We start from the raw sequence: 26,471 nt of genomic DNA, 5'->3' as shown, positions 1-26,471 counted from the left end.
CCTACTGGCCAAGCTTGCAGCATCTCATATGCGTCAGTCCTAGAAACGGATGCTTATCCAATCATTCAGTTATTGGTTGGGCTCGTACAAGTTACCCAATCCTTCCAACGATGAAGGGTAGAGGAACTGAAAATGCAAGACAGGAATTTGGGGGAGGGGGTTCAGTAGCGTAAAGCTGAGACAAAGGATTGTGCCTTTAAGACTTTATTTTCCTCCTTCCTTCCTTCAGTTTGTACCTTGGCTGAGACGCTGAGGACCATGGAGGCTAAAGGCTGGCTGCCCTGACTTTTTTTACCTTGGTCTCTTTAGGCTCTGGTCCTAGACTTTGTGGACGTCGATATTCCTGGCTCTTACAATCCTCATTTGTAGCTCTGCCAAGATGGAGGTGGAGGAAGGAGAAGGAGGGCAGGCAATCTCGAATGAATTCCAGTTGTTGCTTGTTGGCAGCTCCTGTATAAGGAGGGTTAAGAAATTAGAGAAAAAAATTATTCTGAAGGGGTTCATTTGCGACTCATTAATCCATGTGATTTCTGATGCTCATCACTAAAAATTGAGTTGCCCAAGTCTGTTTAACTTTTGTGATTGATTAAGGATCAGTGTTAGAATTTGCTGTTCTGGGGGCTAAGATAAATGAAAGGACCCTATACTTCCATGCCCCCACTGCCACCCCCATGTCCCTGTCCTGGTCCCCCATGCCCAGAGCTAGCATTTCGTGCCTTTAGTCTTGGCCGACAAACTGTTCTCCACCTCCCAGGAAACACGAGCAGTACAGGAAGAAGGGCAGCAGCTGGCGACCTGACCCAGTGAGTCTCATGGACTCAGTTGGTGACAGACAGGGCAGCATGCCTCCTAACACTGACAGGCCCAGCAAGGGCGGGGACAGCCTTTGAGTGCTTGACTACAGATTACACCCACAGCCTCTTCTTAGTTAATGTTCCTGTTGTTTTCTTTTTTCCTAACAAAGTTCCATAAGGAAGCCTTTACCATCTGCTCTTCCTCAAGTTCAAGGATTAAAACATCTTACAAATATTTAAGAGTATTTCACATCTAATGACTACCACCAAGTCATATTTATCTTTGTATTAGTAGTTTTCAGTGCCCAACAGGTTTGTGGTTAAGCTGGGTTTATATTATCCTACCTTAGATCCTAGGGGTATATATTGCCCCTGAAGGAAAATCTTGTGCACATATGGGCAATTGGTTCCAGAAGATTGGTTTGTAAGTTCATGTGCTGTTCTCCTGCGTACAAACCCCACCTTCCTGCACACCAGTGCTGCCCCCTTAATTATGTGACTAAGCCAGGCATAAGAGCGGCCCTTTGCCTTCTTCACTGAGTCACCTGGCTTGATCCTGGGGCTATAGCCTTTGCCTTGTAGTTCTAAGTGAGAAATGCTTATTGTCTACATCCCAGGTGTGGTGGTTGAGAGCTATGTACCCCAGAAAAAATATGTTCTTAAGCTCACTCCATTCCTGTGGGTGTGAACCCATTGTAAGTAGGACCATCTGATAAGATTACTTTGGCTAAGGTGTGGCCCAACCCAAGCAGGATGGGTCTGAACCCTATTACTGGAGTCCTGTATAAGAAGAAAGAAATTCAGATAGAGAGAAAGCTAAAAGCCATGGGAAGCAAGAAGCTGAAGGTCAGTGGAACCCAGAAGTGAAGGGAGAGGCCAAGAGAGGCCGCCATGTGCATTGCCATGTGACAGAAAAGCTAAGGACCGAGGGTCACAGCCTTAGAACACCCATCTTTGGGGAGAATGCATCGTCTTGAAGATGCCTTGATTTGGACTTCTCCTGGCCTCAAGACTATGAGCCAGTATATTCCTGTTATTTAAGCCAGCCCATTGCATGGTATTTGCTTTAGCCATGAATAAACGAAAACACTAAGGTTCAGAAATTATTAAGATTTTGTTGGACTTGCTTCATTTGCCTATTTTCTTGCCCTTTCCCACCCACATCCCCCGTCCCCCCTTTTTTGTGTGATTGTAAAAGCAAATTCCACATATGCCATTTCACAAGTCCATATTCAGATTTTCTCCAGAGCATGTTTTATAGTTATTTGTTCAAATCAAGATGCAAACAATAGCTTTATAGCATATAGAATCAGGTCTCTTAATTTTTTTAAAAACAAGATCCAGAAAGCGGATGTGGCTCGACAAGTTGGGCACCTATCTACCACATGGGAGGTCCTGGGTTTGGTTCCCAGTACCTCCTGGAGAAGGCGAGCAGACAGTGAGCAGGCAGACGAGAGAACCATGGGGGCAGGGGTGGTGGATAAAAAATAAATGAGATCAGTTTCTCCTTCCTTTGTTCCATGCCATACTACAAACTTAATTTCTAATCTAAATGTTCCTTGTGAAATTTTTTAATATTATGGTATTACTTTTTTAAAGGAAGTGTCATAAAAGAAGCCTTATATATACCCTGAAAATATTCAATAAGACTCACATTTATTTATTTTCCTTGGTTTATCTTTTTGTTCTTGACTAACCTCCTCTTCCCATTCTCTCAGAAGCTCTTTCATGTCTTTTTAAATAAAATTTTATTGAAGTATATATTCATACATGAATACACACAATAAGTGTACAGTAAAATTTGTGAATTCACAAAACAAACATGCATATCATTATACAAGGCTCCTATACAGCTCCCCACCACCAACACCTTGCATTGTTGTGAAAGGTTTATTACAGACTATGAAAGACCATCATCAAAATATTACTACTGACTAATGCATTTCTCTTTTGTAAAGATTATTTTGTTAAATTAATTTCTCTCCCCTTCCTCCCCCCCCCCCCCCCGCCATGCCCCATTGTCTGTTCTCTGTGTCCACTTGACGTGTGTGTTCTTCTGTGTCCACCTGGATTCTTGTCAGTGGCACTGGGGATCTGTGTCTCCTTTTGTTGTGTCATCTTGCTACGTCAGCTCTCCATGTGTGTGGTGCCACTACTGGGCAGGCTGCACTTTTTTTGCATGGGGTGGCTCTCCTTACAGGGTGCACTCCCTGTGCATGGGGCTCTCCTATGTGGGGGACACCCCTGTGTGACACGGCACTCCTTGCGCGCATCAGCACTGCGCATGGGCCAGCTCCACATGGGTCAGGGAGGCCCTGGGTTTGAACCCTGGGCCTCCCATGTGGTAGGCAAATGCTCTATCCATTGAGCCAAAACCTCTTCCCTATAATGCATTTCTTACATTTGGTGTATTTTCCCCCAACCCACACATTTATTAACACCATATATTATTATCGTTCATGAGAGAATGTTCTCATATTTGTCCTGTTAACCACAGTCCATCTTCCACCACTGGATTCCCTGTGTTATGCTTTGTACAATCCATTCAAAATATACACTCACCGGCTCTCATTTTCATCACAGAGTTGTGCTGTCATCATCTCAGTCCATTTTTAGAGCATTTTCATTGCTCCAAAAGGAAAAATCCCATGACTCCTTGTATCCCCCTATTGTTGTCCCTTAGCATTGAAATAATATCTTCTTTCCATAGCTGCAAATGTCTCTTCCATATCTGCAGAACCCCTTTAAGCTTCCTTCTTACTTCACAGAGAAAACTGAGGTCCTCAAGGATGAAATTGCTCTGTGTCTGGTCCCACTTTCCACAGCTACATTCATCCATCTACATTTCCTGCAACACAAAGCCAGTCACTCCAGCTCTTCTCTAAATTCTCTCTCTCCCCTTCTTGAGATCTTGCTTCATCATTTCACCTTGTTCAGTCACAAATCCTCTTTCCACTGACACCTTCCTCTCTGCCAACAGGCATTACCAGGTCTCTCCTGCTCTAAAATCTCTGTACATTGTTTTCTCTCCGTTTGCCAGATGGTTTCTCCTTTTTGCCCAGTTCCACTTTTCTGAAGAGTTGTTTGTACACCTGAAAATTCCATGCTTTACCACCTTCCATCTGATTACCAGCAAGGTACCTCGCCCTCAGAGCTGCCACTGAAACAGTTGTTAAAAAGTTCCCCAGAAACTTCCACTGGCCACATTCCCGGGCACTCTAAGGCTCTCTTCACTTGTCCTCTGCAGGGTGTGACTCCTGGCAGTGCCGCCTGCACGATGTTGGTTGCGGTGACACCCCTCTTGGATGATTCTTGTCCTGTCTCATGGTTATCCCATCCTCCTCTACTGACCACTGAAATCAGTGTTTCCTTCCCTCCCACCATGGCACATGTAATAATTATAATATTATTTGGACACTGGAGTAAGTGGTTCAAATTGCTCCAGAATGAAGAATAAGTCAGGGATTATTGGTGCTCCTGCTAAGGAAGCCACCAGTATCCCAACCCACATAGTTAACTACCCGTGCACTAGTTGGGAAGGTCTGAGCAAGTTGGTCCCTAGGATCCTTTTGTCACCTCTTCTGGTCATATGATATACCTGTAGGAAGTCCCAGGTATGCCCAGTGTCAACCACCAGGGATGGATCCACAGGACACTATGATCTCATTTTTTGGCAACAGTTTCCAAGTAGGAAGTGATATGTAACTCTCTCTTATGTTCCATGTATTACTTGTTTAATTCCTGGTGATTCTTTTCACTAGGTATTAGTTCTCTTTCTTATATCCCCCTTTAAGTGCTTTCCTTGTTTGGGCCCTCATCAACTCTCATCTGAGTTATCACAAACAACCCATCAGCTACTCTCCTATCTTTCAAGTTCATAGACAGAGCTTTTTGACCTAATACCATTCCTTTCTTTTTAACTTTTTAATTGAAGTTTATCATTCATACATGAACATCCATAAACAATAAGTCTATAGTACAAGTTGTGAACTTACAAAACAAACATGCATAACATCATACAGGGCTCCCATAAATCACCCCACCACCATCATCTTGCATTGTTGTGAAACAATTGTTACAAACTGTATTAGCCAAAGGGGTAGAGGCTTACAGTCACAAGGCCATAGAGAAGGTTACTTGCCTCACCAAAGTCTGTTGCCACATGTTGGAGCAAGATGGCTGAAGGTCTCTGCTAGGATTCAGCCTTCCTCTTCCTCCTAAGGCTCTGTGGTCCCAGCTTCTTCCAGTCCCAGCTGTCAGCTGGCAAAAGGCTCATCTCTTTCTCTGGGCCTCATTTCTTTATAGGTTTTCTCAGCTGTTCATGGCTCTGGTCTCTTTAGCTGCAAACTATCAGGCTACTGGCTTGGCTCTCTCCCCAGGGCTCCAGCATCCCAAACTAAACTCTCTGTGTTCTCCTTCTCCGTGTATTTCCTTCTCTGGCTTTGATTGAGCATCTGTTTATATAGCCCACAAGGGGGTGGGGGTGGGACTCAAATGGAGTCACCCTAATGACATGGTCAGATAAAGCCCTAATCTTGATTTAATAAAGTAAAAGTGAAACCTCTGAATCTAATACAATCTAATACACCCAGAGGAACAGACCAGTTTACAATCACAATCCAATATCTATTTTTGGAATTCATAAATAATACCAAAGTGTCATACAAACTATGAAAGAGCATCATCACAATATTACTAATGATAGCCTGTAACTTATGTTTTGTGTATTTTCTCCCAAACTGGTTAATGACACCCTATATTATTAGTATTATATACTTTTTTTTTTTTTTTTTGCAATTGTCTTAATCCTTTAATCTACCTTTTAAAACACAAAAAGGCACTTATGCATGGTCATTACATACTTCTTCATGCTTAGGAAAATTCTCCACTTTAATGCCCCAATGAAACTCGGTATCAGCTGTGACAAAACAAGCTTCTCTTACCAATTATTCTACACTATTCCTCAATTTTCAAAATTTCAGTGATTTACTTTTTCAACCCATAATTAAGTCTCATTTTTCCTCCAAAAGCTCCACAGATCTGTCCTTTTCTCTCCATTGCCACTGGTACCTGAAATTCTCTTTTCTCTGCCTTCATTGTGCTAGTGCCAATTTTCCATCCAAAATGTTCTTCCATTGCCTTTGCTAATATAAAATCCAAGCTCAAAGCCCAGTTCAAGTATTATCTCTTCCATGAATCATTCTCTAAGCATCCAGCCCACCCTGGATTGGATGCTTATTGCTCTCACAGTGAGTGATACAAAGTTTAACTTAACAGTTTTTCTGTTATTATTTTGCATACATTGATTTTGTTGTCCCAAATAAGGTACCAGAGGGCAGAGAACAAGGCGGTGAAGGAAAATGCTAGACATAAAAATAATACTAAATAAATAAACATGTTTTCTACAATCAGAATATTTGTACTCCAAACTGTTTTTTTTTTAATTTTTATTTTTTCGTCTTTATTTTTTTAATGTTACATTAAAAAAGTAAGAGGTCCCCATATACCCCCCAGCCCCTCACCCCACTCCTCCCAAAACAACAACGTCCTCCATCATCATGGGACATTCATTGCACTTGGTGACTACATCTCTGAGCGCTGCTGCACCACATGGTCAATGGCCCACATTATAGTTTACACTCTCCCCCAGTCCACCCAGTGGGCCATGGGAGGACACACAATGTCCAGCAACTGTCCCTGCAGCACCACCCAGAAAAACTCCAAACTGCTTTTTAAGTCTGATTTGATGTTGTATAGGATATATACTTATTATAGTTTATGAGAGAATGTCCTCATATTTGCTCTGTTAACCACAGTCCACCTTCCACCACAGGGTTCACTGTGTTACACAGTCCCGTGCTTTGTACAATCCATTCAAAGCATACAGGCAGTGGCTCTCATATTCATCACAGAGTTGTACTGTCATCACCTCAGTCATTTTTAAAATGTTTTCATTACTCCATAAAGGAAAAATCCCATACCTCCTTTATCTCCCATTTTTGTCCCTGTGAATTGATATATCTTCTTTGCCATTGCTGCAAAAATAATACTGTTAACTATAATCCATAAGTTACATTAGTTGTAAATTTCCCATATATCACCATATACTTAACACTTTGTTTAGGAAGGATATTCTAATACTGTTAACCACACCAAAATCACTGTTATACTGTCAACATTATTCTCTAGCTTCCTTTCAATTGAAATACTACATCCACAGACTACCCCTTTCAGCCCCAATCACATTTATAAATCAGGAGTGTTAATTATACTCACTATAATGTATGATCATCAACTCTATTCATTTCCACATATTTACAATAAGCCTTATTGCAAATTTTACATACATTAAGCATCAGGTCCTATTTTCAACCCACATTCAATTTCCTAGTAACCTATACTCTAGAGTTTACCTCTGCAAGTTTATTCATCATTTTAGTTCACATTAGTGAGACCATACAATATTTACCCTTTGGTGTCTGACTTATTTCACTCAACATAATGTCCTCAAGTTTCATCTATGTTGTCCTGTGCATCCTGATTTTTTAAAAAATTATTTATTTCTCTCCCCTCCCCCTCCCTGCCCCAGTTGTCTGCTCTTTGTGTCCATTTGCTGTGTGTTCTTCTTTGTCTGCTTCTGTTGTTGTCAGCGGCATGGGAATCTGTGTTTGTTTTTGTTGCGTCATTTTGCTTTGTCAGCTCTCCGTGTGTGCGGCGCCACTCCTGGGCAGGCTGCACTTTCTTTCGCACTGGGCAGCTCTCCTTATGGGGTGCACTCCTTGTGCGTGGGGCTCCCTTACGTGGGGGACACCCCTGCATGGCACAGCACTTCTTGCGCGCATCAGCACTGCACATGGGCCAGCTCCACACGGGTCAAGAAGGCCCGGGGTTTGAACTGCGGACCTCCCATGTGGTAGGCGGATGCCCTATCCATTGGCCAAGTCAGCTTCCCCTGATCTCATTTCTTACGGCTGAGTAATATTCCAATGTATGTGTAGTCCACATTTTGTTTATCCACTCATTGGTTGATGGACACTTGGGTTGATTCCATATTTTAGCAATAGTGAATAATGCTGCTATGAACATAGGTGTGTGTATCAGTAAGCCAAAGGGGTGCTGATGCAAAATACCAGAAATTGGTTGGTTTCTATAAAGGGTATTTATTTGGGGTAGGAGCTTACAGATACCAGGCCATAAAACATACGTTACTTCCCTCACCAACGTCTATTTTCACGTATTGGAGCAAGATGGCTGCTGACTTCTGCAAGGGTTCAGGCTTCCTGAGTTCCTCCCTTCAGGGTCTTGCTTCTCTCTGGGTTCAGAGTTCCTCACTTCCCAGGGCTCCAGCTTAAAGCTTCAGCATCAAACTCCAACATCAAAAACCCTCACCTCTGTCTTTTGCCATGCCTTTTATCTGCAAGTCCCCACCCCTTGGTGTGTGGGGACTCAATGCCCTAACAACATGGCTTAGTCAAAGCCCTAGTCATAACTTAATCATGCCCAGGTACAGACCAGATTACAAACATAATCCAATATCTATTTTTGGAATTCATATCTATATCAAACTGTTACCGTGTGCAAATGTCAGTTCATGTCTTCGCTTTCAGTTCTTCTGAATATATTCCTAGCAAAAGGATTGCTGTATCATACAGCAGCTCTATATTTAGTTTCTTGAGGAAATGCCAAACCATCTTCCACAAAGACTACACCATTCTACACTCCTAACAACATATCCCCTGCGGCGGCTTGCTCGGTCGGTAGAGGTGGGGTCTGGCTGCGGACGAGGGGTCGGTCCCGCTTGGGACGAGGGGTCGGTCTCACAGGGGTTGCGCGGTTCGGCTGACGGGGTCGCCCGGAGAAGCAGGCGACGAACTGGGGACAAGGGAGGCCAGGCCCTTGTCGGGGGCTCTCAGGACTGGAGGGCGCACGGCAGAAGAACTACCGCGGAGACAAGGTAAACACGCAAGTCCAACTTTATTGAGGGAGAGGCAACAGTTTTATAGGGGCTGGGGAAGGCTGATTGGTCGACGCTTATGCCATGTTCTGATTGGTTGCCGGAGAAAGGTCAGTGGGAGGTACTGGAAGGGGGAGGGGTGGTGATTGGGGATTGGCTGTTGCTGTTGCTGGGGGAAGGGGCAGGGTTTAGGGATTGGTGGCTGCTGTTGCTGAGGTAGAGGGCAGACTTGAGTTTCCCGCCCACGCCTGGCTGTTGCTGTTGTGGGGGGAGGGGTGGGAAGGGCAGACTGGAATTTTCCGCCCTGCGCCTGCACAGGGAGAAAGAAGAAGAAGGGTGTTGCCTCATAAGGCATCGTGTGGCGCTATCCGGGAGGAGGGGCGGCCGTGGAAGCATGGCCGCCGAGAAGGGGAGACCCGAGGGCACTCTGTGCCCATGCCGAGCTCCCTGTAGGGGTGGCGGTGGGCCCGACCAGCCACCCTATTATGGGGGCAGCGGAATTAGGCCTACCGCAGCTGCTCCCCCGCCAGGCCAGCAAACCACACTTCAGCCCGAGGGGTGACCGCAATCCTCTCTAGCACTTACAGTTTTCTGTTTCTGTAATAAAGGTCATTGCATAAGGTGTAAAATGATATCTCGGTGTAGTTTTGATCTGTATTTCCCTAATAGCTAATGATGTTGACCATTTTTTCATGTGCTTTTTGACCATTTGTATTTCCTCTTTGGAGAAGCATCTATTCAAGTCTTTGGCCCCTTTATTAATTGGGTTTCTTTTCTTTTTATCATTGGGTGATATGATCTCTTTCTATAACATGGGTATCAAACCCTTATTGGATAGGTGGGATTTCCAAATTGTCTTAGTTAGCCAAAGGGGTGCTGGTGCAAAATACCAGAAACAGGTTGGTTTTTATAAAGGGTATTTATTTGGGGCAGGAGAGATCAGGCTATAAAGCATAAGTTACTTCCCTCAACAAAGTCTATTTGGAGCAAGATGGCTGCCGACGTCTGCAAGGGTTCAGGCTTCCTGGGTTCCTATGTTACTGGGCTTTGCTTTACTCTGGCTTCAAGGTTCCTTTCTTCCCAAGGCTTGCTTCTTGCTGGGCTCAGTGTTCCTTTCTGCCTGGGCCTAGCTTCTCTTTCCTCTGTGGGCTTACTTCCTGGGGTTCTAGTTTAAGGCTTCAGCATCAACCTCCAACATCAAAACTCCAACATCAGAAACCCTCACATCAAAACTCCAACTCTGTCCTTTGCCATGCCTTTTATCTGTGAGTCCCCACCCACCACGGGGTGGGGACTGGGTGGGGATTCCACGTCCTAATCATAACTCAATCATGCCCAGGTACAGATCAGATTACAAACATAATCCAATATTTCTTTTTGGAATTCATCAATCATATCAAACTGCTACACAAATATTTTCTCCCATTGAGTAGGCTGCTTTTTCACTTTCTTGACAAAGTCCTTTGAAGCACAGAAGTGTTTAAGTTTGAGGAAGTCCCACTTATCTATTTTTTTTCTTTCATTGCTCATGCTTTGGGTGTAAGGCTTAAGAAACTACTGCCTACCACAAGATCTTGAAGCTGTTTCCCTACATTTTCTTCTAGTAGTCTTACATTTTTGTTTTTATATTTAGGTCCTTGATCCATTTTGAGTTAATTTTTGTATAAGGTGTGAGATAGGGGTCCTCCTTCTTTTGGATATAGATATCCAGTTCTCCCAACACCATTTGTTGAATAGACTGTTCTGGCCCAGCTGGGGGAGCTTGACAGCCTTGTCAAAATCACTTTGTCATAAATTTGAGGATTTATTTCTGAACAGTCAATTCTATTCCGTTGGTCAACATATCTATCTTTATGCCAGTGCCATGCTGTTTTTACCACTGTAGTTAAGTAATATGCTTTAAAGTTAGGAAAAGAGAGTCCTCCAACTTCATTCTTCTTTTTAAAGATATTTTTGGCTATGCAGGACCTATTACCCTTCCAAAAATTTTTGATATTTGGCCTTTCCAATTCTGTGAAAAAAGGCTGTTGGAAGATTTATTGGTATTGCATTGATTCTGTAGATAAATTTGGGTAGAACTGACATCCTAACAATATATAGTCTTTTCCAATCCATGAACATGGAATGCCCTGCCATTTTTTTAGGTGCCTTCTTCGGTTTCTTTTAGCAGTGTTTTGCAGTTTTCAAATAAAATTCTTTTATGTCCTTGATTAATTATTCCTAGGAAAATTATTCCTAAATATTTGTTTCTTTTAGTCTCTCTTGTTAATGGGATTTTCCCCATGATTTCTCACTAGTAGTATATAGAAATGCTACTGATTTTTGGTTATTAATCTTGTATCCTGCCAACCTAATACCCTTCTTACCAATTGCCTACTTAAAGCTCTGCCACCATTCTCCAGTGCTCGTGGCATAAAGTCAAACTCCACAGCATGTAACAGATGTAGGAGTAAATCAGCTGAATGAGATAAAACAAGAGAGCTGGAAGAGCTAGGAAAAGACAGCCAGGGCAAAATATCATTTTAGAAGTAATACAAATAAAAGAAATAGCAAAGAGAGCATAATTTACACAGTGGCCAAGCTAATTTGTGATATGGACAGCAAGCTTTAAAAAAATCACATATACTTTAGAGGGCTAAAACGAAGAAGTAAAAGTAATTAAAAGAAGATGGAGGAGAGGCCACGGAGAGCCAGGACACCCGGGCGGCAGGCACGTGGGCGCCGAGCCAGTGGCCAGCCCACCACCTCCTTCTTTGCCTCCCTCCTCTACAGAGGATTAAAAAAAGCTAAGAGCTCGGTGTCTCAGCCTCCTCAGGACGATCCCTATCTTCTGCCTTGAAAACATGTTGAAGCTACTTTCAGTGAGGAAAGTTGTAGATGGGTACAGAAAAAAAACATAGTGTGTGTTAATGAGAAAAAAAAAATTATTGCGTTTGCTCTGACAAACTTTCTCACAAAGTAGAATTAAACAAATTAAAACAAAACAAAACAAAAAAAAAACCCAACAACCCCACACCTTGTCTGTGCAATTGTAATTTCGTGTTTGCCCCCAAGCTCCGCTCTCGGAGCTTCTCGGGATCTTGTGCTACCTGTTCATACCCTTGTGACACTGACCTGGACGGGCTGCCTGGTCTGGGATCTCATGTCCTCCAGCTTCTCTTTGGTTTAACCTGTGGGGAGCACCATCTTTTTTCCTTGCAGTACCAGGGGATTGAACCCGGGACCTCCTACGTGGGAAGCTGGCGCTCAACCACCGAGCCTCGCCAGCTGGCCAGGAAGACTTGCTTTTGACAGCGTTTGCACCCCTGAATGATGACAGCTCGGCTTGGAGGGCCACTTCCCACGGCTCCAGCACACAAGCAGACTCTGGTAATGCCGGAATTGCTGCTTAGCCCGTCAGCCTAGGGCCGTGAGAGCTTCCCCCGGGGCTGCCCCTGGGGGCCTTGCCCCTTACCTCTGCCCACACTTCTTAAGTCTTTCCAAAAGTCCCGGATGAGTGTGCCTGTTGTGGCCTGCTGGGCCCCTGTCTGAACCATCCAGTTCACTCATGCCCCAACTACACCTCCGGTTTCATCTTTGGCTCTTCCGTTTTGCATCCTTGTTCTCTGGAACGGCAAACTAACCCCATTCCTCCCCCCCCCCCCTCCCGGGATACACACGCACTTTGAACTTGGCACATGCTCTTCTTTCTGCCAAGGACATTCCACAAAGCCTTCTCTGGCCTCCTTGCACCTGGGCTGCCTCTGTTATTACTTTCACCACACAGTATTTTTTTAAGGGAAGCCCAAGTATCATTTATTTATCACTGTGTGCATACATACTTTATCTAAGACATTGATTCCTTCTAATATTGAACAAGATGGCTCAATTTATATATGAATCTTACTGTCAAGCATTCAAAAATATCCGGTGGACAGAAAATGTTTGGCAAGCAAACATAAAGCACTATGATGGTAATTGTCATTTTTGCCAAACCAAATTGAAATTTGCATTTGGAAATCTATAAAGAACAGAAAAGGGAGAGATTAACACATATACTGAACATATAGTATATGCAAACATATAGTACATATGAACACAGGAAACTGAGGCTCAGAGAGGTTATGCAACTTGTAAGGTAATGCAAGTAGGAAACAGCAGAGCTAGGAATCTAAAACTATGATTTTTACGATATACATTATTTTTTAAAGTATATCATACATTCATGCACATACATAAATAGCAAGTGTATAGTAAAAGTTGCCCACACTGTATTTTTTTATTTTCATTTTTTAGGTACTGGGGCCAGGGATGGAACCTGGGACCTCATATGTGGGAGGCGGTGCTCAACCACTGAGCCACCTCCTCTCCCCTGAGTTGGTTTTATCGTTTGCTTGCTTGTTTGATTTTTAGGAGTCTCTGGGGACGGAACCCGGGACCTCCCATGTAGGAAGCAGGTGCTCAACTGTTTGAGCCACATCCGCTCCCCCACACTGTATTTTTCTGTTTTTCTTTTTCTTTTCTTTCTTTTCCCCACACTGAATTTAGTTGCTCCTTCACCTTCCCCAAGCTAGAAGTTCCTTGAGGTCAAAGATTGTGTTTTTCACATCTGTACATCTTTGGTTCTGTGCCTCATGCGTGATAGAACATCATGAAATAATAGTTGAAGAATAATTGAAAATAAGTTGTGTTTCCCCTGTTGATTCTTTTTCTAGATCATTTTTCTAGTTTTTCAAGATTCAATCACTTCGAAGTTTGAGGTTGCCCTTATTTCAATCTTGTTGGGGTTTATGTAAATGCGCTCATACCCCTCAGTCAATATTCACGTGATAGCAGTGATTTTGCTATATGTTATACAACAGATATGCCCCCTGAAAAGCTGAATAAATTATGTTTATAATTCAAGTGGTTTTGTACTTAATGTAATTGGATTTCTTTAGTAGTGGTGAAGTTTTGTATTTGTATAACAAATAATCATTCTTAAGTTACTTATTTTGGAAATATTACTTTTTCTCATATCAGATTTACCTCCAGGAAAGCAATTTGACATTGTATTCTATTACACTGAATACTAATTTAACTGAGAAGGCTCGGGTTACTGTCTTTGCCTGTAAATCTGAAAGTAAAGAGCGAAATAACAGCAGCACTTTTCTTCAAGGTGATTCCACCGTCTGTGTGTTTTCAGCACTTAGAGAAGGGGCAGGACAAACTTCTCTTGGTCCCTCCCTTGTGTTTCTCCAGCTCTGGCAGGGACATTTTCTGTAATTGGTTTTCCACATTTGCCAAGAGTCTGTTTCCTCTTAACGTTCAACATGTTTAACAGAAGTCTTGTAATAGTTCCAAAAATAATAAAAACTGGTCCCAGGAATAAAAATGATACATAGTCGAGGCACTGGTTTTTGTCATAGCTTTGGTTGTGTTAAGATCTTTTTAATAACTGTTAGTTGAAATCATGAGGTAGAAATAAAAAGGGTTTTCTCCACAGTAATAAAACCCACTACAGAAATAGAACTGGTGACGTGCAAAGGGGAGAGCTATCCGCACGGAGATGATCCCAGGACGATGTTGAAGATGCTTCCCAGGAAGGTGTGGGCACCAAAACGCGCAGCGCTTCTCCCTCCTGGTGTCAGCGGCAGGCCACAGGTGCACTGAGTGCTGTATCCTGGGAAGGAACAGAAGCTTGTTCGACATACAAGCCTCTGATTTATCTGTAAGGCTGGGCTTAATCTGATGAAATCTATTTCTCACATTGTCAAACAGCAACCTAAAAAAGCAACAACTAGCTTACATTCTATCCCACCTCACCGTCACCCCTGAGAAGGTGTTTACAGTGCCCCCACTGTAAATCCTCTGCGTCCATAATTAAATGTTGGACTGAAAAAATTTAGACTTCTTTTGAAATCATTATGGGGAGAAAAGCCTCTTTAAGTGTGTTTGGGGTGGCTAGAATTAGGGAGAGTGTAAAATCCCACAGAGAGACCAAAGGCAGCCGGCAAGCAGGTAACTGTGAAGCTGAAAAACAAAATCTCGATGGTGTCATGCAAGGCATTTTAACCATTTTTTCATCAACTATATTGGAAGCCAAAAGCCCTAAGAACTGGGCAAGCATTAGAATTAACCCAGCCAAGGAAAGTTACCCCCTTGTTAGTGTTAACTTAGAGCAGGCATGCCAGGGCTGGTGGGAGGATGCTATCCCTTGATTCACACCTGTGACTGGGAAATCTTTCTTTTCCCAAACCCATCCCTGGCTTCCTTCTAATTATCCCACAGTTTTCCACAGGACCTGGTCGGGGCATTGTGGTGGTTGGAAGTTGTATGTACCCCGGAAAACCACGCTCTTAAAGCTAATCCATTCCTGTGAGTGTGAACTTATTGTAAGTAGGTTTTCATGAAGTTACTTGAGTTAAGGCATGACCCAGGGTGGGTCTTTATCTTCCACAGGAGTCCTTTATAAACAGAATAATAAAAGAGGGAGAAAGCTGCAGAAGGAAGAAGCTGGAAGAGGAGGGAGAGACCAGCAGATGCCCCCGTATGACGGAGGTGTCCAGGATTGCCAGCAGCCAGTCTTCGGGCAGAAAGCGTCGCCTTGATTTGGACATGTTCACAGCCTCAAAACTTTGCGCTAGAAGGGTAATAAATTCCCATTGTACAAGGCAGTGCGTTCATGGTATCTGCTTTCAGCAGCCTAGCAAATGAAAACAGGAGTGAATTAAGCGTCTTGTTGCGCAGAGTGGTCCGAGGACCAGCGCGACGCCAGGGCAGAACGCTCCTTAGCAGTGTGGGGTCCAGGGGCTGGGACCTCCTGAGCCCACCTGCAGTTTAACGAGGCCACAGGGGGTTCCTGTGCCGGCCACAGCGCCAGGAGCCTGGCTTCAGCCGCACCCCAAAGTGAGGACAAACACAGTGAGCCCTTTTATGTTCTGGGGGTCGTTTTAGCATGTATTGGGGGGAAAGATTTTGTTTGGAGGTAAACAAGTAGGACTTACTTCTCAGAGCTTGCTCAATACGTGTACTTGAAACTTCAATATCACCGTCAAGGCGGGGTCGTGGTGGTGGGATTGCCATTCCATGGCCGAGTGTTACATTTTAAATCCTTCATCTGGCCTCACTGTGGGGAAAGCAGACTGGGCTTCTGTCCATGCACGGAATGAACAGACCCCGGCTGAGCGCCTGCTTCCCGTGTGTGAGGTCCCAGGACGTCCTTAAAGAAATGAAAGGAACGGACCTCTCGTGCTGGGTCCCAGCCTTGGCCGAGGGCCCGGATACAAAGGCGAGGAGGAGGAGGTCGCTGCCTCTGGAACCTCCTGGAATCCGGGGTGGGGAGGGCGCGGGCAGGAGCAGGCGGGAGGCGGACAGAGCAGGGAGAGGGGGTCGCCGGCCGGCTGGGCCATCGCCAGGGGCTCGGCAGGGCCAGGTTTTGCTGCCCTGGGCCTGGAATCTGTGGTTCTGACGCAGGGAGACGCGGCCTCCCTCGCAGCCCCGGGCGGCGGCCTGGGGCCTGGGACAAGGCACCCCATGCCTCCCAGCCTGCACCCACACCCCAGGAGCCGGCGCCACGGTGGTGCCAGGGCCCCGGGGGGAAATGTGGAGAGCACAGGTAGGAGCCTGTCATCTGAGAGAGAGGGGGCAGGGGCCGAACGGCTTCGAGACTCCATCCAACAAGGCCAAGCAGTGCCCGCGAGAGGTGGGTGGATGGCTCCTCGGGTATGTGAGAGCCGAGGAGGCCAAGGCGCCGCCTTCCTGTGTGCGCCATGTGGGGTGCGGTCAGTGTTGACACCATGCAGTTGATTTTTTTTTTTTTAAGATTTATTTTATTTCTCTCCCCTTCCCCCCGCCCCGCTCTCTATGTCCATTCGCTGTGTCTTCTTCTGTGTCCGCTGGCATTCTCAGTGGCACCAGGAATCTGTGTCTCTTTTTGTTGCATCACCTTGCTGTGTCAGCTCTCCGTGTGTGCGGCGCCATTCCTGGGCAGGCTGCGCTTTCTTTCGCGCTGGGCGGCTTTCCTCACGGGCGCACTCCTTGCGCGTGGGGCTCCCCTACGCGGGGGACACCCCTGCGTGGCACGGCACTCCTTGCGCGCATCAGCACTGCGCATGGCCAGCTCCACACGGGTCAGGGAGGCCCGGGGCTTGAACCGTGGACCTCCTATAGGGTAGGTAGACGCTCTATCAGTTGAGCCACATCTGCTTCCCACCATCAAATTAAATAAAGTGAGGAAGTTCATAGAGGATTGCAATTTTTATTTTGTTAATTAAGGACACTATAAATATCACCTTAAAAGCAAGGTCTTAAGTTATTCTTTTAGCTTGTGTCTATTTGTTTCTGGTTAGGTAACACCCAAACATCTGAAGGATGGCAGTGCAAGTTACGTGTCTTTCCCATAGAGGACACCACGGTGATTAGAGAAGAGCAGTTTTAACACCGAAAAAGGAGGAGGGGTATAATCTAGAGAAATAAAAGTGTTTTTTTTCCCCAGAAAAGAAGAGCTGGAGGAAAAAAAACATGCATATATAGTATTTATTTATATAACTCTTTTTATTTATTTATTTATTTCGTGATATGGGGGCTTGAACCCAGGACCTTGTGCATGCAAAGCGGGCACTCAGCCACTGAGCTACACCCGCTCTGCTGTATTTTTTTAAAATAAAATTTTATTCAGGTATATCATTCATCCATGTACATACATAAACTATAAGTGTGTAGTAAAAGTTGTGAACTTACAAAACATGCATATCATTATACAGGGCTCCCGTACAGCACTCTACCACCAGCACATTGCGTTGTGAAACATTTGTTACAAATTATGAAAGAATCTCATCAAAATATTACTATCTATAGCCCATATCTTACATTTGGCGTATTTTCCTCCCAACCCACCTGATTATTAGCACACTGTATTAGTATTATACATTTGTGATAGTTCGCGAGCGAACGTTCTCATGTTTGTCCTGTTAACCACAGTCCATCTTCCGCCACAGGATTCACTGTCATACAGTCCCATGCCTTGTATAATCCATTCAAAGTGGACACTCAGCGGCTCTCATTTTCATCACAGAGTTGTGCTGCCATCCCTTCAGTCCATTTTAGAATGTTTTCATGACTCCAAAAGGAAAAACCCATACCTCCTTATACCCCCTATAATTGTCCCTTAGAATTGATACACTATCTTTTTTGTGCATATATTTTTCCTTCTTTTATCCAGCCATTCATCCATTTACCAAGGAGTTTTTTCACACTCCTAAGAATGAGGCATTGTCCTAGGTGCAGGAGATACATTCCAGAACAAACCAGTGACGACAGCCTGCCCTCATGGAGTTTATGTTCTTGTAGGGATGGGATTTGAAATGGGGATCCCTCATAGAAGTCCACGTAGATGAGCTGTGGAAACCCCACGGAACCTAAGGCAAGCGGTACCTCAGTGGACTGTTACCCAGCTTTGCCTTGGGCAAAGGGGGTACAGAGATGAACGTGACACCGACAGACCACGTGCACTGGTCAGGCCCGGCTCTGAGCCAGGCCAGGTAGGACAGCCCACCGAAGGGCTTCGTGAGCTCATAGGAATGGGGCTTGCGAGGCAGAGACTGGCGAAAGAATTTGGTCCAGTGCCTCAAAAAAAAATGCAAGAGCTGAAGGAGCTGAGAAGAGAGTGGGCAGTTTTTAATATTCGAAGGAGTTTCTGTTCATGCAATGAAACCAGCTAAATTGGACTGGCTCTTACTTTCTTCCCTTTTCATCCTTCAAGTATCTGGGAGTGCCTTTGAGCCGAAGTAGCTACTGAGCTGTAATAAAAAGTGTGGGGATCTGTTCATGATGCTTCCATCATTGGGAAGTGGGTAGTTTGACCTTTTTCCTTCAAGAAACTCTTCTCTCTGTGTACAATTTTGAATGCAGAAAAATTGCAGCATAACATTTTCTCTTAAGATATTACGTTGCGTGCAATTTATGTCTGGATAGGAGCTTGTCAGTTTGGGAATCTGTGTTTGATGTTGCAACACAAAGTGAAACTTCAATATCCAGTACAATTTGGAGGAGCCTTTGTGTTTTTTTCATGTTGTTATTTATGAAAATTTAGTTGCACATAGCCGTGTTTGTGAAAATATTGATTCTTTTATTTTTTTAAAAGCCCAGTGAAACAAATGTAAGCAGTAGAGACCTGGGCGATGGAAACAGGATCATCTCACGTCCCACCCCAGCCATCACGCAGGTCAATGTGTGAACTTGGGGATGTCATTTTTTCATTCATAGAAAAGCTTATTTACTTGTAAGTAGGTTTTTCATTTTTTGTTAATTATTTTTACAAAAATGGTATCCTACCATAAATATTGCTCTACAACATACTTTTTTCTTTAAATATATTATGGACATCTTTCCAGGTTAGAGCATAAAGAACTAACTTATTCTTTTTTTATTCGTATTTATTCTTAAGTTATTCTTTTTTTAAAAAAGATTTATTTTATTTATTTATTTCTCCCCACCCCCTCATTGTTTGTACTTGCTATGTCTGTTTGTCTTCCTTGTTTCTTTTCTAAAAAAAGATTTATTTATTTATTTATTTATTTATTTATTTATTTCTCTCCCCTTCCCCTCCCCTCCCACCCCAGTTGTCTGTTCTCTATGTCTATTTGCTGCGTCTTCTTTGTCCGCTTCTGTTGTTGTCAGCGGCACGGGAATCTTTGTTTCTTTTTGCTGTGTCATCTTGTTGTGTCAACTCTCCGTGTGTGCGGTGCCATTCCTGGGCAGGCTGCACTTTCTTTTGCGCTGGGCGCCTCTCCTTACGGGGCACACTCCTTGCGTGTGGGCCTCCCCTACACGGGGGACACCCCTGCGTGGCACGGCACTCCTTGCGCGCATCAGCACTGCACATGGGTGAGCTGCACACAGGTCAAGGAGGCCCGGGGTTTGAACCATAGACCTCCTATGTGGTAGATGGAAGCCCTAACCACTGGGCCAAGTCCACCACCTTCCTTGTTTCTTTAGGAGGCACCCAGGACACCTGATGTGGGAGGGAGGTGTGTAATCACTTGAGCCACCACCACTCCCTGCTTTGTTGTGTCTCTCATTGTCTCTCTTCCTTGTGTCTCTTGTTGTATTAGCTTGCCGTGCCTGCCCATCAAGTCAGCTCGTTGTCTTGCTTTTCTTTTTTAGGAGGCACCAGGAACCTCCATTCCCTGCTTTGTTGTGTCTCTCATTATGTTTTTCTCCTTGTGTCTCCTGTTGTGTTAGCTTGCTGCACCTGCTCATGCACTAGCTCATTGTCTTCTTTAGGAGGCATCAGGAACAGAACCAGGGACCTCCCATGTGGTAGGCCGGAGCCTAACTGCTTGAGCTACATCCACTCCCCTTAAATGAAACATTTATTTATTTATCCCCAACCCCCCCAATGGTTTCTTCATCTATCTGCTCATCTTCTCCAGGAGGCACTGGGAACCAAATCTGGGACCTCCCACATGAGAGGCAAGTGCCCAATGGCCTGAGCCACATCTGCTCCCCAACTTATTCTTGTTAATGGCTGCATAGTATTCCACAACCTGTCCACCCCCTTCTGATGGGAAATTTAACTTATCTTCCTATTAAAGCATACTTCAGTAAATGTCCTATATATTCATCTTTATGCATTTTTGCAAAAATTTATACTCAAATATAGTAGATATATAATTGCTGTCAACAATGTATGGACATACAACTATTCCTACAGCTCAGATGATATTAATCATTTTTAATTTTTTGAATTGTGTCCTCCACAAAGTCATGTCCAAGTCCTAACACCCACTGCTGTGGATGCGAACTCATTTTTATATAGCATCTTCAAAGATCCTGTTTGGATGAGGCCAAATGAATCAGGGTGGGCTTTAATCCAATGTGGCTGAAGTCCTCATTAGCAGAGGAAATTTGGACAGAGTCAGTTAGGAGAGGCTAAGGAAGGGGAAAGATCATCACGCGGCAAGCCGTTGCCAAAAGGCTACAGACTCCAGGAGAAAATGTGGCCTAGCAATATCTCAATTTTAGACTTCTAGCCTCCAAAACCATGAGACAGTAAGTTTCTGTGGTTTAAGATGACCAGTTTGTGGTGTTTGTCATAGCAGCCCTGGCAAACCAAGACAGCAGGCAGAAACTGGTATCTCACTGTTTCAATGTACCTTTTATTGGTGACTAGTGATTTTGAACCTCTTTTCAAAAGGTTGAAAGCTTGTGTGAGTTGTCTGTTCAGACACTTTACCCACTTTTCTTTTAAAATAAACTTTTATTTATACAAGTAAGATACTAATATTATTATTAGAAAAAAATCCAAGTAGTACAGAAGGTATAGAATTAAAATTTAAAATTCTCTCTCTGGAAATTAGTTACCATAGTCAAAAATTTGGGGGCATATTTTTCTCTGTATGTGTGATACTCTATATGAGCACATATGTTCATACACATAATCATAGTATATGTATTATTCTGCATTATACTTTTTTACTTAATAATATGCCTGGTATAATTATCTTTACATATATACATTTGGATTTACATACTTTAGAAATTATTTTGCTGAACAATATGTTTTGTATAGACAGAACCCTGGTTTCCTTTTATGGTTGTCTAGTAGTCCATGTTTCCCCCCTCTTGCTGTTTCTCCACCGTGTACATCACGCTTCCCATGGAGAGGGTGCCCCCATAGGGACAGACAAATACTAGCGCGTTTAACCCTCCTGAGGAGCGCACGGCATAGGGGCAATAGGCATCTCCATTTCTCAAGGAAACTGAGGTACAGAGAAGATCACATAACTCGCTTAAGATCGCACTGATAGCAGCAGAAGAAACATTACACTCGATTCTGAACTTCCCTCGCGCTGGGCACAGGCTGTTTCCAGGTGGTGGCTGTTCCGTAGAGCATTGCAGTGAGCATCCCCCGGACACAGGGAGAGGCCCGGCGGGGAGGGGCCGGGAAACCAGGTCCAGGGGGGCCGAGAAAGGCAGGAGGAGCCGCCAAAGCGTGCCTGAGAGAAGGGCTGGCGGGAAAGTGGGGGCGGCAAGGGGCCACGGAAAGGACTCCTCCGCACGCGCCTCTGGGGTAGAAAGCACAGACCATGGAGCCTGTCGAGGGCAGGTTGTCTTGAGGACCAAGGTAAAAGAAGCCAACGAGAGCCAGCCTCAGAGGCGGATGAGGCTCAGGTGACTGGGTTCCCGTCTACCATATCAGAGGCCCCGGTTCGATTCCCAGGGCCTCCTGGTAAAGGCGAGCTGGCACGCGCTGCTGTGGAGAGCTGACTGCAGACAGCAAGCGCAGGCAACACGGGGGGAGAATAAATAAATGAAGTACAAGTGAAAAATAAATCTTAAAAAAAAAAAAAAAAAAGCCAGCCTGCTGGGTAGGGTTAGCTGGGGGAGAGCCGGATGATGCAGCCACAAGCCATGACTTTGGCAATCATGACTTTTCAATCATCTGGATGCTAAATATGGAAGAAAGTCACGCTCTGTTATCAGGCAGCATATTCATACTGAGTGTCAAATACTCAATATTGAGTTGACTCAAATGCATACAGAATGTTCCGATGCTGTGTGATTTAGGGGGACTTTTTATGGCCAAACTAAGAGAAAGTTATTTTTTTTTTTTAAGATTAAGAAGCGGATGTGGATCAAGAGACTGCGTTCCGGTCTCCTGTATGGGAGGTCCAGGGTTCGATTCCTGGGGCCTCCTGGGGAAGGTCAGCTGGCCTGCGCAGCTGCGGAGAGCCGATGGCCCGCGTCACAGGGGGCTGGCACAGCAAGATGACACAACAAAGGGAGACGCAGAGCAGAGAGAGTGAGAGACGCAGCAGAACAGGGAGCTCCAGCAGTGAGTGCCTCTCTCCCACACCGGCAGGTCCTGGGATTGGTTCCCGGTCCCTCCTGCAGAAAAAGACCCGCAGACATGGAAAGAATACACAGTGAATGGACACAGAGGGCAGACAGTAAGTGTAAACAACAACGAGGGGGATACATTAAAAAATAAAGATAATTAAGAGATGTATAGAAGAGAAAAGTAGTGGAAAAATAAAAAAAATTACTGAAGAAAATGAAAGTTAGTAGAAACTGTAAAAAGCCTTAGATTTGGTCAAATGAAATGTAAAATGAGCAGAAATTTCCTCCCTAAAATGCTTTGAAAATATAGAAGCAAAACTAATTTTAGATTTTGAGAACAAACAGAGCTCCTCAAAACAGAAGTGTTTCTGGAATGAATGTCATTATCACTAGATAGTTTTAAAAAGCCCTTGTTCACAGATAAATATGTCATGTTTCTGGATGAGAACATTTAATATTATAAAGGTATAGATTTTTCTCCAAATTAAATTACACATTTAGCACCATTTTAAAAAATCCCAGTAGAATTTTGAGGGATTTGAGAAGGGATGCTAGCATAAAAATATAAAAATCCATGACACAATAAAAATGTCAGAAATAGGTCCAAATAAGCATATACAATTTTTGTCTTCAATTAAAATAAGCATATACAATTTTTGTCTTCAATTAAAATACTTCAGTTTAGAGAAAGAAAGATGAACTGTGTAATATAGGATGTTGAAGCAAAATTACTGATGTTGAAAAAAAGCCCATCAAATTGTCAAAAATAACATTTTAAAATAGAAATTCCCATCTTTTTGGCCACAAAGAGAGTGCAGGAAAATCAAGGTCTAGTGGGGGTAGAAATTGGTATATTTCTGGAGGGAAATTATATATGTAAAATCTTTAACAATGTCTGTGAACCAGTAAATGCATTTCTAAGAATGTATTCTAAAGAAATAAATGTTGGTTTAACTCTAGGGATGTTAACTGAGTGGTGATTCTTGGTCCTAAATTATTTATAAAGGTGAATACTCCACAGAAGGGGATGGCTAGATCAATTGCAGCACACCCACATGGTAAAATACTGCACAGCCATCAGAACTGTGTAGAAGAGTGAGCTCCCATCTACGGGCCAGCCCAGTTTTGCGAACGTCACGTGTGATGGCACATTTTACCCTCGCTACCTTGGAGGCAGGACTCCCCCTGCCCCGGGTTTTAGGCCAACAAGGGGGTTTCGGCGCGGGGCGAGCACGCGGTAGCGTCGGGACGGGTGAGCTCGCACCCCCTAATCATTACCTAATAGGAGATTACGCCACGGCACGGGAAGGCTCAAACCAGCAAAGCAAAGAGGAAAATCGCAGATGCACTGCGGGATCCCATCGCAGTGGAAGAACACATGGACGTCCCCGCAGAGAGGGAAGCTGGGGGGAAACGCAGCGCCGCGCCTCCCCGGCTGCGGCCTCGCGGGGGCTGCTCGGGTCCTCTGGGGCAGGCCGAGCCTCCTCGCCTCTCTGCCTACGGGACCGCTGTCCTTCCTGGGTCGCGTCCACTCCCGGACGTGCACAGGGCAGGCCGAGGGACAGGGCGGGGGTGTCCCGGAGCGACCCTCCCGGGGTGGCGCAGGGTCCCGGGGGGAGCGGGTCCCCGGGGCCTCGAGCGGCGCCGCAGCCCCCCGCGGACCCCCTCCTCCTTGCCACGCTCCCTGCGCGGGCCCCGGCACCACCTGCCGCCCCAGCGGCTCGCACCCGCGCCCCGCGCCTGCCTCCGCGCCGGCTGGGTGGGCAAGCCGACCTGGAGGGCGGTTACATTTTTTTCTCCTTTCGTTTACCTTTATTTATGTTTTCTGCAGCACACACGTTGCATTTGAACAGGTTTCAAGGAGGACAAAGTTATTAAAAAAAAAAAAAAGACTTTCTTAGATTTCTCCTGAAACCAGGGGGCTTGAACACAGGCATTTATCTCCCAGCACCTCAGTAAGTAGCATTAAAGGCATCGGAGGTATAAGCACACAGGACATAGGACAGGCGAGGAGACGGCAGTGCGCGGAGGGCGCCAGAGCCAAGGGTCATCCGCCGAGAGCCGCGCGGGCTCGGACTGGAGCAGCGGGCACGGGGGAAGGTGAGCCCGGGGCGGAGGGAACAGCAGAGAATGGGGGAACAGAGAGGGGCCGGCCCCCAAGCCCCCTCAGTTGTACACAGCGCGGGTCTCCCCTCCCTCGCCGCTCGGGGGCTGGAGGGTGCGCCCTGGAATCGCTGGCTCCCGACCTGCTCAAAGGAAGGGCAGGGCCACCAGTGGGCACGACAGCTCTGGGGCGCTGAAATTGTGAGCGGGGATCAAGGCTAAGGGGGGTGACTGTCGGATTATAAGCACAAAAGCACAAATAGCCTATGACTCTGCCATTAGGAACGAAATACAAAGAGCAAGCTCAGAGAGGTAATAGAATATGTTACCAGAGAACAGTCTGTGGCTAGAGATTGGAAAGCGGAGGCTTAATCTGTGCAGAATTGGTAAAAAAAGAGTTGTTTGGAAATGTTTGGGAATGAATAGAAATGGTGAAAGCACAGCAGAGGATTTGTGAATAGTAACGCTAATATTTGGCTACGATAGTGGTTTGTTTTCTGTTTTTTCTTTTTTTTTTTTGGAGTAACGAAAATACTCTAATATTGATTGAATTGAGAAATGCACAACTCTGTGATTATACCAAATGCCGTTGATTGGACACTTTAGATAAATTGTATGGTTTATGAACAACAACAAAATAGGGTGGGTTGGGGAGAAAATACACCAAATGTAAGATATGGTTTATAGGTAGTAGTAGTCCTTTGATGATGTTCTTTCATAATTTGTTACAAATGTTTCAGCATTTGTGTGTTACAGCAATGCCAGGCGGTGGTGGAGTGATGTGTGGGAGTCCTGTGTGATGATATGCATGCTTGTTTTGTAAGTTCCCAACTTTTACTATATACTTACTGTTTGTGTGTGTTCATATATGAATGATATACTTGAATAAAACTTTTTAAATGAAAAAAAACACTATTTGACTTTTTATTTTATTTATTTATTTAACTTATTTTTTATTTCTCTCCCCTTCCTTCCCCCCTCCCCCAAGTTGTCTGCTTTCTGTGTCCATTCACTGTGTGTTCTTCTGTGTCCACTTGTGTTCTTGTTAGCGGCACCGGGACTGTGTGTCTCTTTTTGTTGCATCATCTTGTTGTGTCAGCGCTCCACGTGTGTGGCCCTACTCCTGAGCAGGCTGTGCTTTTTTCACACTGGGCGGCTCTCCTTACTGGGCATACTCCTTGCACGCGGGACTCTCCTACACGGGGGACATCCCTGCGTGGCACGGCACTCTTTGCGTGCACCAGCACTGCTCGTGGGCCAGTTCATCACATGGGTGAAGAGGCTCTGGGTTTGAACCTTGGACCTCCCATGTGGTAGGTGGATGCTGTACCCATTGAGTCAAATCCACTTCCCTATTTGACTTTTTAAAGAAACTATGTGCATGTATAAATTTAATCAATTTTTATAAAATATTGAAGGAATGCTTCTGTTACTTAAATTTTTAAAAATTGTATATAGGTTAGTGACAATTATTATTAAACATTCAGGATGATACATGTGCAGATACACCCATAGCAGGGTTAATTACATTAGCCAAAAGGTAGAAACAGCCTGAATGCCCGCTGGTGGGATGAATGGGGCAACAAATTATGATATATACATATTGTGGTGGTTTGAAGCTGTATGTACCCCAGAAAAACATGTTCTTAAATTTCACCCATTCCTGTGGGTATAAACCCATTATAAGTATGCTCTTTGGTTGCACCTACCTCAGTTAATGTGTGATCCGCTTGAATTCAGGATGGGATTTAATCCTATTACTGGGGTCCTTTATAAATGGAATGAAGTGTGTGTGTTGGGGTGGGGGGAGACAAAGC

At 44.6% G+C, this 26,471-nt stretch overlaps 1 long non-coding RNA gene across 2 annotated transcripts in view; it reads left to right on the top strand.

Moving 5' to 3' along the window:
• LOC131273253 (uncharacterized) overlaps positions 1-23,510 on the top strand; it is a 29,885-nt gene extending 6,375 nt beyond the window's left edge. Inside the window, exons 3-5 of one of the 2 annotated variants that reach the window (XR_009180402.1) lie at positions 11,950-12,117; positions 15,169-15,357; positions 22,328-23,510. This is a non-coding gene — a long non-coding RNA (uncharacterized lncRNA). Of the gene's footprint in view, positions 1-11,949; positions 12,118-14,212; positions 14,901-15,168; positions 15,358-22,327 lie in introns of those variants that run through there. The other variant, XR_011645625.1, reaches the window with a different exon arrangement.
• Positions 23,511-26,471: the final 2,961 nt, after the last annotated feature.

This window comes from Dasypus novemcinctus, chromosome 14 (assembly GCF_030445035.2).
Source record: "Dasypus novemcinctus isolate mDasNov1 chromosome 14, mDasNov1.1.hap2, whole genome shotgun sequence".
Lineage (NCBI taxonomy): Eukaryota > Metazoa > Chordata > Mammalia > Cingulata > Dasypodidae > Dasypus > Dasypus novemcinctus.
This window is presented reverse-complemented; position numbering and strand designations above follow the sequence as displayed.